Below are 18,346 nucleotides of genomic sequence, written 5' to 3' on the forward strand. Positions count from 1 at the left end.
GCCAAGACCCACCATTTCTTTAATTTTAATTTTAATTTTAATTTTAATTTTAATTTTTAATTTTAGTGTGTGTGTGTGTTACTGCAGTGATTCACTTTCTTTATGAGCAAACATCCCTGCCTGCAAATCTCTTTCAGGGTTAAACTCAGTCACCCCTTGGACTCGCATGGTGTTCGGGAGTTACAGCCCCGAGTGGGAGCCATGGCTGAGCTGTGTGTGGGAAGGGGGAGGGTTGTAGCCTTGTTCTCACACCCCATTTCCAGGTGTTGAACTGCAGACGTAGGAGAAGAAATTGATTCATCTTATCCAGTCCATCTGGCAGCACAAAATTTTTACTTTCATCATCACGGGGATTTTTTGATTTTTTGGATTATTGCATTTAGGTGGTCACATGTTAACAGATCCACCTGATTTAGAGATCTCTTCTTTCTCTTAGTAAATGCATTTTCTATGAAAAATACTTGTATTTCTAGCTGATTATTTAGCCAGCTAGAGAACCAGTCATGAACAATAAGGGATGAAAGACAATTCTTACTTCCACTGACAGTAGAACAGAAAAAGGGAAAACAAAAAGACAAAAAAACAATGAAGAAGAATGATATCTTCCTTCTGTGGAGAAATCTTTCATACTCAGTTGTCTATTTCTAATGCAGCCAGCATTTTCCAAAGTATTCATCTCCCTTGGAACTCATTAATCTAATTTTTACATTAAATTATATGGCAGGCAAACATATACTTAGCCTCTCAGGGACGGTACTTTCTTGCCACACTTACCTTCTTTTGTGTTGAAATTTAGCCGTCTAGCATGAGTTTATAAAAAGAGGCAGAGGATACATAAAAGGCATGTTACACTGGCTCACTCAACAATATACACAGAAACTGTTTCACATCAGTGTGAAATTTCCTTTTGGTAACTACAGAGTGCTGAGATTTCAGATACTCGGGACGTCCAGGGCTTGAGGAGCTGCTGCTGTTCCTGCAGGCTGCCAGCAGAGAGAGCAAAAGGTGCCCAGACAAAAAACATTAGCTCTCTATTTGTATTCTTCATGCACAGCATAAGAAGGAGGAAAAAGTGTTTCCTTATGCCTTGCAGGGAACCCATGATTTTCTAACGTGTTATAGAAAGCAGGCACAGCACAGCTGCTTAAGTACAAACAATATGGTTCATTTAACCCTTTCAGAAAGTTACTGCAGAGGACTGGTATGCAGGCTGCATACCTGTGTGGAAGCCACCTCTGTGGCTTACCTGGTTGAAGCTCCTCTCAGCACTTGGATTTCATCCATCCTGCAGCATGACCCGCATCCATAAGGTGGTTCTGTGATCCCACCATCAGAAGATGTAGGCAACCTTCAATCTTTTAACGTGCTCACCTGTCCTGGGACGAGTGAGGCAGAGACACATGAGCATCCTCATTCGGCAGCTGAGGAAATAAGGGCCTAAGAGGTGGGTTCTATGGTGGCAGCAGCTGAGGGCCTTGGATGTCTCCAGCCCTTAGGCTGGAGCCTTGTTTATTGTTCCAGTCTTAAAAATGTATAAAATCACAGTTACAACTGACAGACTGCGGCAGTTGGCTGTGCCTGGCCTTGCAGAAGAAGGAAATTTGTATTTTTTTTCTCAACAACAGTGGCTGAAGAGCAGGGTGCTGTTCACACCGACACACCCACAAACACTTCCACTGGCTCATTGTGAAATGTTTGGCATTTCATGTTGCAAAAGCCAAAAGGGAAAGGATTTAGGCTGATAACTGGAAGCAGAGGTGAAACAGCAGTCAAGGTGTACTGAGGATGTTGCCAGCATTTCATATCTCCATGGATCCCAGCCCAAAGATGACAAATATCTAGTGCAGGGGACTAGACATGACACAGGGAGAAAACAAATTAAGGGGAGTGACTAAGACAGGTTTCCCCCCGTCCTTTTCTGCTTTATGATATTGGAAAGATCTGGTATGGATCAGTGTTTATGAACCAGACAACAATGACCTTTTAGAAATGGGATTTGGCCAGGGTTTTACAAAGGTCCTCAATAATGTAAACTCTACTCACACAAATAAAGAAAACAAAGTGAGCTTTCTGCAGGGTGTGTAGCCAGAACCTGCTTTCCACAGCAGACAGTTGGAGAGGGCCCCTAGACTTGCTGCACTAAGTTTTGCTGATGGGCAATTCCTCGTCCTTGCCAAAGGACATCCAACGACCTGGCCCATGGCAGATGCACAGAGAGAGGCTGGTAAGAATACACATCTTCTGTGTGGCCCAGGAGTCGTAACCATGGGGCTCTTCTAACTGGGTGATTTGATTTGCTATTCAGTACTTCTGACAGCCCTGTTATGCAAAAGGACAGAAGAGTGGATGTTTTCCCAAAACAGTCAGTTTAAGGACAAACTAAAATATGTAAAATGTGAGTTAACAAGGAAAGGAACAGCCATTTTCAGCTTTGCTACCTTTGACAGTAGAATATAAATTACTGCAGGGTGAATCTTGGGGCCAGCATCAAGAGAAAAATATTCTTAGGGTCAATCGTATTCACAACATCAGGAATAGCTAAACTCAGTCAGATGAAAATTCAAGATGGTTATCTTGTTCTGAAATACTTTGGAAAAATATTTCGTTACTATTTTTCTCCAGATTTTCATTATGGCTTCAATTTATTCACTCCATAGATATCCCCACCTCAAATTGGTTCTAATATCCCATACTGGTGTGAAAACACCAACTCAATTAACTTAGAACTGGAAAGTGAATCAGAAAGGAAGATTGGGGATTGCATTATGACCATAATATAAATATTTGGTCAATATGCTGCTGGCCTGAACGGAATTATTCTCATATGAGTTTTGTAACACACTCTATCTCTACAAATAATGTCACTTAGAGTTGGAGGCCTAAATGTGGATAATGTGGATTTTCTTTTTACATTGTACTTTGTACTTGCCTTTGTTTAATTCCCATTAGTTGCAATGTTGATCTAAAATATCACTGTGTGAACTACAATATCATGGAGGAATTCTGGAAAAACATTGGAAATCTTATTCCTCTCTTTGATGGTGATTTCATTTTACTCTATTTTTTTCTGATTTCTTTAAATCAATACAAACAGTTGAAAAGCTGTCTTTCGTCTACGTGATACTTACTATGCATGCTGTACAATTGCTCACCTGTGAATCATGAGGGTATTTCTCCTCTGGGACTTGAAGTTTTCCACCACAAATTTTCATTACAACCACTTCACATCTGACTGACAGTCAGGAGTGTTAGAGTATCAGATGAATCTATGATTAGTGGCAAATTTTTAGACTTTTTATTTGCTACTTTCTTTTCTTACACCATTCAGTCAGTTGTAATGGAGAAGAAATAAATACAAATTGAGCAGGTGCTTTCTGGCAAAGGCTTCCAGTAATGTGCAAAAGGCGGTTAATGGTGAGAAATGTGTCTGAAATGTACTAATTTAATAGAACTCATCAATCTCTGACATTGCCTTTTTTATCTTTTCATCATATTTTTAGCTGAAACTGTAGGTTTATCTGAACAATATTCTTTGCCTCCAGTGAAGCATAACAATGCCATATACTGAAGCCAGCTGGGGAACAACTGTACAACCAAAAAAAAAAAAAAAAAAGCACAGTCTATTGAATGCAGAAATGCAGAATGTTGTAAACAACCTGCAATTTCCTTTTACATATTTTCAAGATATTTCCTAAGTTACACTGTAAGCACGAGGTAGTGGTCAGCAGGACAGAGCCCCAAAGTTTTGTTTAAATCTAAAGCAGATAAGGCTCTTGCACTGCAGAGTGATTCCCCATTTGGACAAGAACAGATAACCTAGGAGGGCACTTCCATCTTTGTCATGTGATCCAAAGACAGTTAAATTATTGGCACAAGATGAAGTGCATGGGAAGAAAAGAAGATGACGGGGATTACCTTTCCCTATAAAGTTTTCTAGGGCTTCTTACCTCTTTTACAGGGCCTGATGGGCACTTTCATTTGTTTCCCGTTAGCTGTAGAAACAAGGGGAAGAAACTCTGCCTTCACCTGAACCATGAGAGGAAACAGTCCTCCAAGCCCTAAAAAAAAGTTACTGAACATATTCCATTTCTTGAAGTAAATGAAATATGAAGAAAAAATAGGCCAGCCTATTTTTTCAGTAATTCTCGATTAATTTCAGTGATTACATTAGGACTGAATTTCATCCAAGATTGTTTTATAGTATTTTTCCATTAATTTGAGATTGTTGAAGCTAATGCTTGCAAAGGCAGAAACTCGATTAGTTGAGCCAAGCAAACACAAAAATAGTGTTTGAAGACAATGAATAAGTCAACACAGGCCTGTGTTGTACAGGGCCTACAGATTTCTCTTGAACTTATATTTTGTGTTGGTCTGTTGTGTAAACTACTCGGCTTTCATTAAGATCATCACTGAAGAAAAAACACAGGCAAGGAATTACAAAATGTATTAACAACATGTATTATTACCCTTCAGAGGGACCATTTACGAGCATACGGAAATAATGTACTCTTTGTTTATTATTATTTGCAGTGCTTTCTTGGTGTATGAAGCAGATCTACTCTGCTAACCCTCACTGAGATTTAAAAAGGAGCAGGAACATGCTATTAAGTATATTGTTTTCTTTTAATTATTTTTAGTCACAATAGTTTTTATTCTCTTAAGGGTGCTTATCTTGTGATGTTTCAGTCTCTCTCTCTTTTTTTTCTCCTTATATATTATTATATGCTAACCCTGAGACAGAATGAACATTGCTGAATTAAGACTAAGAGTGGTTTTAAGCTGCAACTTGCAACTGGAAAAAGCTACCTGACAGGTGACCTTGAGAGTTAACTAAGTTTCTAAGCACAAAAGATGACAGGTCTTGCTACCTGGTCGCTAAGGATTTCTTTTGCAATTAAAAGGGAAGACAGAGATTCAGATTACTATACACTGCTCTAATTTTGTTAAATAAATTATCATTATGAATATTCTATGGATATATCTGCAGTCCCAACAAAGCAGTATTGAAAACTTTCATTCAAAATAGGTAATATATAAGGTAACATGCACCTTAAAATGTTTTCTCATGAAGAAAAATAATCTCTTTAAGGAAATACTTTCTTATCTATGAAGAGGCAGGTAAATGATATTAAACAGTATCACATAGTGTTCCGCTTAATCACCACTGAAGTTATTTTTGATCTGGACCTGTTTCACTTAAAAAATATTCCACAGTGTACAGAAAATAGCCACAGTATTATTTATGAGATAAGCAGCTAAGACAAATGGTAGAACAAGGTAGTACACTGTTTCCTAAAATTAAATAAAGAACAGCATTAATAAATAAAAAGCCAAGTAATATAATTAGCTTCATGGATGTAGATATTACTCATTTATATTTCTGAATATCTGGATCAATGTTCCTGTGGTCAAGGCACTGGTGGGTTCCACGCCTCAGTTGTACATACTCAGTTCAAGACAGTATACCAGTACCCATATGTAAGACATGAATAACACCTTTTCCCTGATTTCACAGCTGTTAGAAAAATTGCAGTCATTAATGTCTATGAAATAACAGGACACTCAGGTGAAGAGCCAGGGGATACAGAACAAGAATTCACCCATGAGATTATTGTACTCCATTGCCCTTGCCCATGTAGTAGTACTGAAGATCAGCTCTTTCCCTGTGGATTGGACCCACTCCAAAGGAGTCTCACCTGACATTGGCCATGTATTTGTAAAACACAACAGTTGTCAGTACACTCAGTGTTTTTCTGCTCAGGCCTGTGGTCCTCCCCAAGCCGCCCTTGTGCCCAGAGCACAGAGAAACAGCGAAGAATATTACTGAGATGTACTCCTCACAGTGGCACAGTATACAGCCATAGCATTCAAAATGCCAGACCACAACGATTAGCTGAATCTGAGCTAGGTCTCCAAGAATACAGTGGTTTTCATACAAAGACACTCCAGGATAGCCTAGAGGTCTGGATATTCTATGAACAGCTTAAACTAGCTCTTACTGCCAGAAAAGTGGTCCGGATCTTGCAACATCACCCTGATAATGTAGTATGTCTCCATAACGTTTTCAAACTTTATGGCATGCTGCCTGCTGGATACAGCCAGTAGGTTGTAGCCTGGGGTAGTATTGCAGCTTTTCATCTAGGGTTTTATTAAATACAAAGCCTTTAGATAGTCGAGCATGCTTCAGATTTGTGTGTAGATGTGAATGATGAACGCTGGACAAATTGTCAGAGCTGTTTAGAGGGGCTTTGATTTCTTCTTCCAGTTAGTCCCACTCCTTATCTGGAATATCAAGCACTGGGATGCAATTTAGAAAATGGCAAACCACATTTTCAAGAAACTTCTACTTCCTTAGAGTATATTTCTTTTAAAGAGGAGCCACAACTTAGTATATTCAGATAAAGAATTATAACAAATGCTTGCTTCCCCGTGTTTTGATATTTTTCTACTCTAATTGTTTTTCCTAACAGATTTCATTCTGGAAACACATTGACATCAGAGTAGGGATCTGACTCTTAACGACTATTAGAAACAAAGCAACCTAGCATGGAACTAATTAGTAACATTGACTATAGTAGTACCAATGCTGAATGCTTGGACATTGTATAAAAGATTTCTGCATCCATGTAAGGTCTTAAAAATTATTCATGAATAGAAGTGGTGCTTTGGCTCCCCTAGGGCTAGAGGAATTGTCAGAGAACAGAATGAAGGTCAATGTAAGACGAGTCTGTAGCACCTATCAGCTTTTTGGGGCATTTTGACCTTGTTCTCAATTCGGAAGTGTCTGCTCTTCACAGATCCATAGCACAACAAGAACCTGCCTGTGTATCTCAAATCCCCTTATCAAACCAAAGGGGTGGGCACCACCATGTCCATTTTAACAAGATACTGTATTTTATTATTTTAACAACATACTGTATCTCATAACATTTATGAAGTGATCGTAGAGTGACCATATGTGACCAAATGCATCATATTGCCGTCAGCTTAATTACACTTATATTTACAAGCTTTTCAGCAGCTGGAAAACACACTGTAGTGCCTCTCCCAGTTCCAAATGCAATAACTGAGCTTTCCATCTATGGCAATGAGAACTGTGATCCATTTTACCAGCCAAGAAATTACAAGTCCGTACAACAAGATTTTCATGAGGAATGAGGACGTTTCTGGGACACAGGATTGTGCCTTGATCTGAAAGACCACCTGGTCTCATTGGATTAATTGAACTATTGTCTTTTTTTTTATTATGGCTTTAACAGTGACAAAATGAATAAGGAGACTGAATTCAAACAAAACAAAAAGTTTGGGCTGTGTGTTTTGCCTGAATATCCCTGAAACAAAGAACCAAAAAAATTTTTGTTAGAATGTCTTACAATATTACATTTGTGAATATATCCAAAAGAGACGTGTATTTAGAGAGAAAGAGAGAGAAAGAGAGAGAGAAAGAGAAAGAGAGAGAGAAAGAAGGAAGGAAGGAGGAAGGAAGGAAGGAAGGAAGGAAGGAGGAAGGAAGGAAGGAGGAAGGAAGGAAGGAAGGAAGGAAGGAAGGAAGGAAGGAAGGAAGGAAGGAAGGAAGGAAGGAAGGAAGGAAGGAAGGAAGGAAGGAAGGAAGGAAGGAAGGAAGGAGGAAGGAAGGAAGGAAGAGAGAAAGAAGAGAGAGAGAGAAAGAAAGGAAAGGAAAGGAAGGAAAGGAAAGGAAAGGAAAGGAAAGGAAGGAAAGGAAAGGAAAGGAAAGGAAAGGAAAGGGAAAGGAAAGGAAAGGAAAGGAAAGGAAAGGAAAGGAAAGGAAAGGAAAGGAAAGGAAAGGAAAGGAAAGGAAAGGAAAGGAAAGGAAAGGAAAGGAAAGGAAAGGAAAGGAAAGGAAAGGAAAGGAAAGGAAAGGAAAGGAAAGGAAAAGGAAAGGAAAGGAAAGGAAAGGAAAGGAAAGGAAAGGAAAGGAAAGGAAAGGAAGGAAAGGAAAGGAAAGGAAAGGAAAGGAAAGGAAAGGAAAGGAAAGGAAAGGAAAGGAAAGGAAAGGAAAGAAAGGAAAGGAAAGGAAAAGGAAAGAAAGAAAAGAAAAGAAAAGAAAGAAAAGAAAAAAGAAAAGAAAAGAAAAGAAAAGAAAAGAAAAGAAAAGAAAAGGTAATAAGTTGTTTATATAAGCTTGGATAAGTATAAAACAAAGATCTAACTACATTCTTGCAGTCATGTTTTCTTTTCTTTATAAAAGAAAGAGATACACATTCAGGAATTATTGCAACATGAATAAAGTGGGGTTTTTTTAGCCCCATCATACTCTTTTTTTTTTTCCAACAACATATTAGGGTGTCTGTTGAGAGGTCCCATATTTATTGTTTGGATCCTGCCACAGTCCATTTTTTTCCCACTCATTCATGACCTTTCTCAACCATCTGGCTAGCAAGAAATTTCATATTTTCTGGGGCTGCCTCCAGCCAAATCAATGTAGAAATAATAGCAACCATTTGGGATAAAACATATAATGTCAAATTCACCCAATATGACTGATCAAAGACACAATATGCAAAACTGCTTCCTATAATTTTATGGCATATTTGTCTCAGTTTTTAGATGACCTATAGTTTCCCGGATTAGATTTCCTAATTTATTTAGAATATATTCATATTATTTTCTTATACAATAGACAAAATGATTTATTATCTATGTTGTTACAGATACTCAAGACAGGTACAGAATATACAATGCTGTACTTTTCTGCCAGTTATTTTCAGGACCTTCCTCTAGACTGATTATATCATTTATTTCCTTTCAATGTAATTACATTTTCCCAGGTCATGGCCACATCAAAAATGTGGGAGGTTTCTCTGTATTTCATTCTTAACATCTTTAAGTAATAGACACTAAACATCACGATGAGTCTTCTGAATGCCTCATAAAGTGGTGCTTGAAGGATCAGAGTGTGGTGCCATACTGGGTTTTGCTGTGGCAGTCACTGACTCTAATAACCTTGCTAATTCTGCAATAATTCTGCAACAGGGAGTTTACAGGTTCAGGGTTATCATTGTTTGTGATTTGGACAGGCCTCCAAGGAGCATGGAGGTGCTCCAAGACACTTCAGTCTGATGTTGAAATGCCAGTGGCTATCCATGCCTAGCAGACATCCTTCAGATACCGACATTTCCATAGCTACACACTAACAGCAGCCACATTGGATAATATCAAGCAGCAGGAGATCAGCTGATATTTATGTACTGTCACGCTTCCAGATCTATGAGGTCCCATCAGTGCTGAAGGAATACAACAATAGCACTTCCTTCCTCAAATTAAGGGCAAAACCCTCTTCTAGGCTTGAAAGAAAAGGTATCTGTAGGAAAGAGATAAGTAATTGCTGAAAAGGGAGGCATTTTCTCCTTCATCTTGTGAAAGAGAGACTGTAAATCCCGTCCTTTACTCTCAGCAGTTCCTAATGAGAGAAGCCCAAGTGGCTTACTTAGGGACTTTCTCCTTCAGACATGCTTCTATTCAAATAACTATCTCCATGCATTGGGTAGCCATTAATTCTTTCAGTCACAAGTGTTCCTGCAATGTGGCACTGCAAGAGGAACACCATGACATTTGCATCCTTCTTGTCAGTCTTTCCCCTTTTTGGGTTCTAGAGCATCTTAGCATTTGCTAAAAGACCATTTGGGCCCTACATGTAGCTGAGAACTCCTTGGAGGTTTTTGTTCAGAGCTCTAGGCACTGCTTGGGAAATACAAAACTACTCTGTTTTAGTCTCCTGGCTTTGTGTAGACTTGTGATTTTTTGAGTATGCCAATGGAAACAGAAAAGCCACTTTTATTGCTGATTGAGGAAGGACTGTGTCCACCAGATAGTGTTTGTAGAAATTAGCATTATGTGAAGCACAAGAGGAAAGAAGAAAAGGGATAAAAGGGAGCTCTTTTATGTATGCAGTTGTTGCTCCTCTCAGCAGCATACAAAGTCAAATGGAGTCCAAATTCTTACACCTGGACAATATTTTCAAGGAAATTTTTGTGTTTCTCAAAAGGGGACTAGCAAGTTTTCATACTGGTAAATTTGTGGCACCACAGGACTATACACAGGCTAATTTACATCAACAAGAAGGTAATTTATATCTTTCTGAGCAAGCTAATATAAAACTAGCAATGTTATCTTTACCCAGCTCTGCAGCCACTTTTCTTAGTGATGTGTAAACTTAAAGTTAGCGAATGTATTTATATTTTTTATGTTTCCTACTGCCTTGCAGAAAAAGAAGATGCTCCCCACTTCCAGGGGCATTATCAAAGAGTGTGTACAGTTTCTATCAATGTCTATGACATGTACACTGCTTCTTTTGTCAAGCCCTAAAGAAAACACCTCAAAATACTACTATGCAAGATAGCAGCACAGCAATACGGTCATACTGGTTTTCTGTTTGCATTCCAGGTGTGCCCAGGACTACAGCTGTCAGCCCTGTGAAATGTAACTAGTGGTATAAACCTATTTGTTTATTAATTTATGCTAGCATAAATTCACTACACCTGAATCATCTTCACTGGAAAATAGGAAAGGCTGAAAACCTGTGATATCAGATAGTTACCTATTCACATCTTCCCTTGATATGATCATTGCAATCAATCTCTGCAAGGCTGCACTCTTGAGTAGGATTTGTGTGACTGCTTTAAACTGAACACTTTAAGAACTGAAACATGCTTCTCCTACTCCGCATCTCTTTGTGCTGGAAGATAAATGAGACCAGTGGGTGCTACTATGGAGAACGTCTCCATTCAACATGACACCAAAAGCTCAGACAAGCATCTCCACACACATGAAAGTCTGTATCTCTTCTCCTCATCCTTCTAAAAAGTCTGTCTGTTCCAATCTGTTCATCTGCACCTGAATATTGTGTTTATTGCAGGACAGCAAGTGATTTTTGACAGACTGGAGTGCAGTTTAAAAAAAAGCCATATAAGAACAATTATGGCTCTAAAGTGAATTGGCTTTTGAAAAACAACTAAGACTTAAGTATAAAAGGCTGAAACGTGACAATGGTCTTCAGATATTTGAAAAATGTAAGCAGAAAATGTGAAAAAATATTACCTGGATATAGAGATTGTGGACTTGAATGTGAAATAAAAATATACCATTTAATGCCATGAAAATACACATTTGAATGAAGCATTCCTAAGAGAATGAGGTAAAAACACCATCAGTGGAGGGGAAATGTTCGAAACAAAATAGGGCTGCTTCCTATTTCTGTACACAAGGGAACATTTTTTCACTGACAGGGACATAGGCGATATGACCTGATAAACCTTTTCTACCTCTAGCCTGCAGGATTAAAATCCAAGTGCTATATCCTGAGTTACTGAAAACATGACTCAGGACAATGGTGTTATGCCAATTTCTATCACTTTAAAATCTGGCATTACCTCAATTTTTTTAAAGAATAAAACTGGCAAACCCACTTCCTGCTTCAATAAACCTGTGTGATAAGTGTTGCATGCAAGGAAGTATCAGATGTACTGAACCTGTTCTGCAAAAACATTATTCTGTTTGGAGGTACTGCTACAGTGCCAAAAAAAATCAAACCTAATCAGACTTGTTGGTGTTTAAAGATTTATAGTTCATTTTTAGCCAAAAACTGTGGTAATTAGTACCACACCATGGCCTGGACACAATCCAGTTCTTTAAGGCATAACTAGAAAAGTGCCACATGGAGCAGTTTTGTTGAGGTCAAATCTGGGACAATGTTTTCTACATGCAAAAAGCAAGTCTCTGTCATTTCTTCTGCCCATTATGGAGGCTATTTTGCTGTCATCGAAGAGGAGATTGAGAGTGAAATAGCCAACAGCAAAGGAGTTGACTGCAGGGCAGTGGACTATGCAGTCCTGCCAGCCAAATCTCCCAGCTACAGCAACCATCAAGGCTGAATGAAACTGCAAAATGTATTTCATGAGTACCAGCAAATTAATCATAAAGCAGGCAAGTAAATGACTGACATGATTCATGCTGCTTTGTAATGAAATGGATTTGTTGCCAGTTCAGCCTTCATGAAGTTTACTTGATCTCGAAGAAGGTTGTCCTGGCCTTGACACACTGCCCAAATGAGACTGCTGCTAAAGGTGAAGACAGGGTACACAACACATGGTCTTCCCTGAAAAGGGCTAGAAATTACAAAGCATTACAGAAAAGCTTAACATAGCTATACAGCAAAATCCAGTAAGCCAAATGTTAGTTGAAAGGATGCATTCTGGGTTTGTGCCAAAAACCACCTCCGCCCTTCTTCCTCTAAAGATATCCCTCACAGGTGGCTTGAGAGTATTTCTGAGCCTGTGGTGGGGCTGTAGATTCCACACATGGTTTACTGAATGAGTCAATCTTTGTGTAACTAATACATACACAGGTCAGGTAGAAAGTGAGATACACCATTACAGTGCCTACAGCCAGCAAGAAACATGAGTCAATGCAGTTATTTATAGCTGAAGCCCAGTACATTGGGCTGGGATGTAATATCATACTGAAGCAAGGAAATAATGGTGGCAATGTCACAGCAATTTCTGAGTTTGGGCACTTGGTCCTGTAGTTCCTGAACAAGATGTGCAATTGGAGGTTTTGCTGTTGTGTGATCATGTGAAATATTGGATTGACACTTGTACCTGGCTGATGCAGGAGAAAATAACATGGTTAAGCAATCAGGGCACAAGTTTAATGAGGACCTTGATGTAAGACAGCATGCCAGCTTTATCACCTAACAGGTTAACCTGGGAAGAAAACACAAACTTTTGCACTTCAAGTCCAAGACTACTTTTCCATTGGTTGTAGTTCTTTCTGTGACTGGTATTATTCATTCATGAGATGATGTACATAAAAAGAACAGAAGTGGTCCAGACTTCTGAAATATAACAGGGGTTCTGCAACTCTTCCTATATTACATACTTCCTTCTTTGTTGCATAGCACTTTGAAAGTTGTCCTACTTTTAAAATACCTGTACTTTTCTTATATTTGCAAGATTCATCATATTAATTTTCTTTAATCATGCAACATAGCTATAGGAGAACTTATCTATGCAAAGGTATGTAAGGTTTTTGCTAGGTAAGAGATACTTGAAATTCTTTGAAAAATGATTTATTGCTACACAGGGAACATATTTTCATTTTCAATAACAAAAGGTGCAAGTGACAAAGAAAAAGATGTTTTCTCTGAAAACTTCTCTGTGTAAGACAAATTCCAAAAAGCTTGTGCCATGTATCTAGGTTATATATCATCTGGGTATGTATGGATTCTCTGTGGGATGAATGCTGTGAGCCTCCCAATGAGCAATACAAAAGCGGTTCCGGTGGTTTGGGATGATTCCTACTTAGCTTGGCCATTAAAGGATAGACACTATGATCTCACAAAAATGACAAGTTTTGTATGACTCTACTGCCTTTCTGTGGTTTTCTGGCAGCACTGAGTGGCTGCAGTCGACAGGCAGAGATGAATCCAGAGCAGTCTTCCAGGAAAGGGAAAAACCCTCTTCTTGATTCATCACTTTTTTACGCCTGCCCGTTAAGTGACAGCATTTCCTCCAGCAGCAAATGATGACTCCTGGATGATCCAGCATGGTTGGAATTTCATGAGAAAAAGGTTAATTTCATAGTTTAGTGCTTTAGCCAATGATTGCCTAAGGTAGCACACGGAATTGCAGACCTATATATGGTAGAGATAGCATTAAACTGTTCTCCAAACTATTGTGGTCAGTCAGATGCTATAAGATTTAGCCTAGAATGTTTCACACATTCATGAGCTAACAGTAGTTTGTGCATATAACTTGTGGAGCTGGAGACCCATTCAGAGTTTCTTTTCTTTTCTTCTTGAAATTCCTCTTTAATAGCATGCCAAGAATAAACTGTGCTCAGTCTTTGTTCTCCATCCACATTTGTTAAAGTGGCTTAACTTATCTACTCTCTAAAAGCATGTGGTAAATGATTTAATATCTGCAAAATTATTTGAAAAAAATAGAGCACTGAAACTGTGTTTTTTATTTATGTTATTTTTTTTTTTTCCAAAAGGGCGAGGATTCACCTCACCAACTGTTCAAACAAATGGAAATGACTTCAAAATTCATCTGTTACTTTCTAATAAGGTTTGACAAGGTTCTCCTGAAGTTGAAGAGTTTTCTGCATCAGGTCTCGTAAACATCAGCCTGAAACAATTCCAGCTTGGAAAGTAAGGTTGGGCCCATTACAGGAGGTGTCTGAATCACAGGATATCTCTAGAAATCCTTCTTTTTTCACCCCCTGTGGTGGTAGGTGCTGCATTACACCGTGCAAAATGAAGTTAACAGCCCTGGATTTTGTATAACAGAAGGAGCACTCAAATTTTGAAGTTTAAAAGGGACACTTCATCACCAGCTGCCTGGGAACTGGAGAGCGGAAATTAGCTACCTCTTTTCCCAGACATGACAGCTACTGCTGTGGAGTGAAGGTCAGTTATGGCCGTATGGACAAGGGAAATCCAGTGCAACTGCTACAGGTGCTCCCCCAGCTGGTCGCACAGCCCCTCTTCTTGCAGGAGAGAAATGAAACACGGAATATATTTTAATTCTACATCAAAGTTGAGCTCTTCAACAGATTGAAAACTTCAAGTGCATTTCTCGCTTCACAGGAAATTACAGCAGTGGGAGTCCACTTGGACTTTGAGCGTTAGAGACTGGCATTAGGGCTGGTGACTCCAGACCATGAGGTTGAAACTTTAATATCCATCTTTTACAGAACACAGCAGCCACCTGAGCCTCAGCCTGACTCAGCAAAGGTTGTGCTGTCTATTCTGGTATGTGAGAAGACTGTCCCTAAATCAGTTGAGATGATTCTTGTTAAAAGAGGTGACAATATACAGTAGGCTTACAGACAAAAACTTTTGAAAACTTCTATTTCACAAACCAGTCTGCTAAAACAGGTTCCAACTTAACTTCCTTTGAAACAACAGATTAATATGTGCCTGAGTCCAGGGAATGTCATGCTGGGAAAACCCATCAGTGATATTTTCATATAAACTGGGATTATGAGGAAGCAAGATGTTATAACTGAAGTCCTCTCCATCCCATGAGGACTATTCACTGTGGACGTAAAAGAGCTGTGAAAAATATCTTCTAATTTGGGAGTATAAAAAATAAAAGATCTAGTTATTTGCCACCTCTGACAAGGGAAAAAATATATATCTGGAAAGAAACTTCATCTCTTCTTGTGACTGTTCCACTTCTATACCTGTTATCTTAATCTCCCTCTATTACTTTTCTTCTACATTTCTCAGTCCATCCGTTAGCTAGGAAATCTTTCTAGTCTCACATGTACTGTAACTTCTATGCCTCAGTATCAGGTTCAAAGATATAGAGTGTCTTCAACCATTAGTATGAAAACTCTTTTAGAAGCTAGCTCCTGCCACCAAAGAAGAGTGCTCGGATTAAAACTGCAGAGATTTAACAAGTAACATTCTTCAGCTGCACCACGTATCTGCTCACCTGCCCTAACTGCCAAAAAATGTGTTAGCATATTTCAGCTTGCAAATCTTTTCTTAAAAAAGGAGATGATTGATGCAGCAAGATTTCCTCTTCCTTTCTAATTATGTGGGAATGATATTTTATGATCAGTGTGTTACCTACAGAAACAAGTGCAGACTAAGTGGAAGTCTGTATTCATGATTAATTCATATATAACCAGCAGAGCTTTAAATTTGTGTCAAATATTATTTTATTTGTAAGAATGTAGTAGTCATTTATTTGGTTTCTAAAATTAATTGACAGTCTTTTGGCAGAACGATGGTACTTTATGTGGTTGAGCCTGGAATAAATTGGGTTACACCAAACTGTTCAAACGTCACTTCTTTGTTCTTTTATTTCTATTATGATAATTTCATTGAACCCTAAATAGGTACACAATATGATGGAAATTTAGTCTGAATTAACAGAAAAAACAGAAAAGAGAGGTCATTCATTCTCAAGCAGTACATCTGTTAGGCAAATATTGATATGACATAACATTTTTACCCCAAAAAGATTTTTCACATAAGCAAATATTTAGAACTTTATGCTAACTTACCCAGATCTGTATTGGGCACTAGCTCAAGTAACACAGAACCGTGCAGCCTGAACGTACCCCTTAAGAACATCACAGAATATTTAGAGCTCTTCATACAGAAGAATTCATTGTAGTCTGACCTTACAATTCTCTCTTTTGTCATTAACCTGCCAGGAACTCCCGGACAGAAGTTAAAATTACTGAAAAAATGTAAATTGTCTTTTAATTTCACCTTAGATACCATCCATCCATAGTGAATATGTACCCTATATTTTCTCTCTAGCAGTAGAAAATCTGAGATGTCATAGAAAATGCCAATAAAATAGATTCTGATAAATTGTCTTGCAATTAAATCCTTAGATCTTCAGTTTTCTCACCAATCACACGTGCTTCCTTTTAGCAATCTCAAGATGGGTCTGTCACAAACCTAATTTGTAATGCAGTATGCCTGGTTGTAACAGGGGTAGTCAGACCTATAACATACCTACAGAAGGATGTCAAAACTCCATAACTAATAGAGCTGGTAAATGATATTTACCTGAGTTGTAAATGACAGCTATAAAGACGTGGAAAAGTGAATATTGGCTGATATTTCCATAGAAGCTGTTCACTTAAAAATACAGATTGATGAGTCTATTTGTTTCCATGGGTTTGAATACACAATGTATAGCTTAATTTAACAGCTAAACAAACTCAAATATTTAAAGGTATTAACCTCTTCCATCCTTAATGAAATCACTACAATTTCGAATGATGTTTTCCCCCCTTTTCTTAAAAGCTCTGGTACCTCCACTTCATTAAGACAGTATTTCGAAGTGTTGCAGTCCTACCTAATTCTGCTAGGACAAATTATTTATTACTTTTGGCCATCTTTCCAGCTCTCCTGTTTACATGACTAAAAACTGATAAACCAATTTCAAGTTAAGCATCTCAAAACTAAACTAAGACTGATGGTTAAGTACATATGAGGATCTTCCAGAGTTGCTGATGACTAAGATCAACAAAAAAACTAGACTTGTTTAAAAGATGCAAAGTCATTTTTTACAAGATTTTTCACAGATATCTTTTCAATGTTTAGCTTAAAAAATTAATTGACAACTATGTACAGGTTTATATGTTACAGTCTGTACCACCACTTTCTGAACACTGAAGCTATCCCAGCTGGCAAAAGAAATGGATCTGATAAATGGGCTATTCTGAAAACAATGGGAAGTTGTATAGCATATAAATTCTAGCTCTACTGCTCGAAACACTAGACATTCTGTTATTCCATTTTTTTTAATTACATCAATTTTCTGAAAAGAAAATTACACTTTTTTCCAGGCAAATACCAATAGTGCTTGATATATTATAATTCCCACAAAGCTATATGCAAGACTGAAATTTAGAACAGATGAAAGGGACAAGTTTTTTTGTGACTGGTACTTTCAATGTAATGCATCTTGGATTTGACCTCATTCTGTCATTCCAAAGAACATAAATATTACTGAAGAAAACAGACTAGTGATATTCTTCAAAATTGTATAAATATATTCCATATTACCTTATGTATATGCAACTCTTGATCTTCCTCTACTGCAGCACTGATGTTATTGTTACCATATGGTTGGCCATGTGCCTTCATTTACCCTGGTTCAGTGGTCCAACAAACAAGGGAGTAAAAGATTGGAATCACATTCAGTGAATATAACTGATGAAATAAGGATATGTAAAAGAAAAAGCAATATGCCAAAGGAGAAAAACCTTCTCCAATGCACGTAAAAACATGCCAAAAACTAAGGAATTTCACTTTCAAAGACAATTCTACTTTGTGAGCAAAATCCAGTGGCTATAAGGACAAAATGTACTTAATGTTTTCCCTTATGTTCAAAGTTTTTGGATTTGCTTGATGAAGAAACCACTTAAGGTGATGAAATATACAATATCCCAATGCCCATCCAAGTGATATATATCAAGGCTTGCCTGCATTATTCTTCTGTCTATGAATTAATCCTGGCAGTTGTTTTCTAGAAAATATCAACCCTCAATGGATCATGTTGAATCATTTACCTTGAAGTATGGGTTTCGTTGTCATTCAACTAAACAATAATGCCTTGTTTACTTAACTGGATTCAGACAGTGTAAGTTACCCAGGATATCGACAGAGCAAATTTTAGGGTATTATCTGTGTGCAACAATTCTGCCAACCTGAAAATGCATGTCTGTATTCCTTTAAGACTTTGGGGTGAAATAGGCTCAGTTTACCACATCTAAACATTATGTAGCAACCTTATCCACTTCCTTTCATTGTCTCCTTCCAGTTATCCCTCAAGCCAACCAAATATCCTTG

The sequence above is a fragment of the Anser brachyrhynchus genome (genome assembly GCF_964034855.1).
Source record: "Anser brachyrhynchus genome assembly, chromosome: 2".
Classification (NCBI taxonomy): Eukaryota; Metazoa; Chordata; class Aves; order Anseriformes; family Anatidae; genus Anser; species Anser brachyrhynchus.